Here is a 1,680-nt window from a genome sequence, read left to right as displayed (position 1 = left end):
GAATACACAGCCTTAAGAACGTGAGAACATTGTACTGAAAATAAACCTGTAATTCACAACTTTGTGCAGGGCTCTCTCTGTTCACAGCCATCTCTTCACAGCTGTCTCATAGCCATTCAGAGTAAAGAAAGAGCCAAGCCCTCATTACTGACATCACACCTTACTGACATTTAGAATGTGAAGAAATCACTTCCTGAAAGACAGGTGGGAGTTTAGCTTTCATTTTCTAAGGCAGGTGATAGTGTTGGAGACAACTCCTCAACTGACAGCTCAGTTTTACTGACAAGGCTGCATCCATGATCCTCCCTCTACCCTGTGAACAATGCTTTGACTTTGACAGCCCTGTTGCCACTCTGCACAACTTCAGAAAAAGGAAGAGGAATTGATGTGCACTGTCCCAGTCCAGTTGTAGTTCTGCTACCACCTAGCATACTCCCTCCATTATCTTTGAGGTCTGCAGCCTAGATTATGTCACTTCATCCATGGCCCCAGTTACATGGCTGCAATGCACTCTGTTTTTTTTATATAATTTTATATTTTACTTAAAAAATATGGAGCACTTCACAAATTTACATGTCCTCCTTGTACAGGGGCCATGCTAATCTTTTCTGTATTGTTCCAATTTTCATTGCTCTCTTAATAATAACAAGCTACAATAAAACTTCTCAGAATAAGGTAACAGATAAACAACTGTTATGAAGAGAAATTTTTTTTCTGCAGAGCTATGGACACTTTATTAAATTAATTCTTACATATGGGGCAACTTAGGGGGCAAAGGGCATTTATAAATGTAAATAGGAAACAGAAATTGTTTGAAGCACTGATTCCATCTAGGCATTACAAAGTTAGCATTAAAGGAATAATTATCTTCTACCTATACTATCTGCTTTCAGCAAAGGATGGAAGGAATCATGAGCTGCCTCCAATATGACTAACAAAATCAATTTTAGTTCTTGGACCAGCAGGCCTTGTTTGATCTGGGATTAAAGTGGCACTCAAAGGATTTGGTATTTTCAAATTTTAACTATGGATAACTTTTAAATTTGTTCCTACAAGCTACTTTAAGATAAAACATTGGACTTTAAGCTTTCTGGAAATAGATCAATGTTTTAAATACAATTAGGAGGGCGTACCATATATGAAGAATGTAACACATTGATGATTGCCAGCACTCATTGAGATAGATTGTCTAAAAAAAAAAAAAAAAAAAAAAAAAAAAAATAAGTTTAATCATTATCATTGAATTTATTTACCTTTTTTTTATTTCTAAATGAAAGTAGGAGGTTTACATTTCCATGGATGCCTTCAACTTTACTGATAAAAAAGTACTAATTATTACTGTTAGTCTGATATAGGGAAAGCTTTTCTTTTTCTTTTTCTCTTTTTTAACCTCTGGACTCTGAAGAAACAAGTAGTAGTACCTGCAGTATACAGTATCAGGGAGGGCTTATGATAAAATATGTTCAACATTTTGTTTTACTCTCCTGTATTTAAATAGGGAAAATCATGAAAGAAGTAAAGCAATGAAGTCTAACCTGCTTTCAAATGGAAAATAGATTGTTTTATAAATTGAAACATTTTCCTGGTACATACTGTCTGCTCATATATCCATAACATTTGCGATCAATAACTTATTGAACAACCTGGAATTTGTTCTTTATTAAATTATTCTTCATTTTA

The 1,680-nt window shown here is 34.4% G+C and overlaps 1 non-coding gene across 1 annotated transcript; it reads right to left on the bottom strand.

The window, feature by feature from the left end:
* Positions 1-545: 545 nt before the first annotated feature.
* Positions 546-650, bottom strand: LOC115836876. The gene has a single exon (XR_004031868.1). It is a non-coding gene; the product is annotated as a U6 spliceosomal RNA (small nuclear RNA).
* Positions 651-1,680: the final 1,030 nt, after the last annotated feature.

Source organism: Nomascus leucogenys, chromosome 9 (assembly GCF_006542625.1).
Source record: "Nomascus leucogenys isolate Asia chromosome 9, Asia_NLE_v1, whole genome shotgun sequence".
Taxonomy (NCBI): Eukaryota; Metazoa; Chordata; class Mammalia; order Primates; family Hylobatidae; genus Nomascus; species Nomascus leucogenys.
The sequence above is the reverse complement of the archived record's forward strand: the minus strand, read 5'-3'. Positions and strand labels throughout refer to the sequence as shown.